Raw genomic sequence first — 254 nt, forward strand, 5'->3', positions numbered from 1 at the left:
TCATCACATTCTACCCCCTAGAAGTTTGGGAGATGGGAAAGATGAGGTCACTGGTGCCCAGCACCAGACCTTTGTGAAAGAGAAAGGAAGGAAGGGAGGGAGGGAGGAAGGAAGGAAGGAAGGAAGGAAGGAAGGAAGGAAGGAAGGAAGGAAAGAAGGGAGGGAGGGAGGCAGGAAGGGAGAGAAGAGAGAGAAAGAGAGGAGAGACAGAGGAAGGAAGGAAGGAAGGAAGGAAGGAAGGAAGGAAGGAAGGA

The sequence above is a fragment of the Sapajus apella genome, unplaced genomic scaffold (genome assembly GCF_009761245.1).
Source record: "Sapajus apella isolate SASKATOON/1434 unplaced genomic scaffold, GSC_monkey_1.0 scaffold62, whole genome shotgun sequence".
NCBI lineage: Eukaryota > Metazoa > Chordata > Mammalia > Primates > Cebidae > Sapajus > Sapajus apella.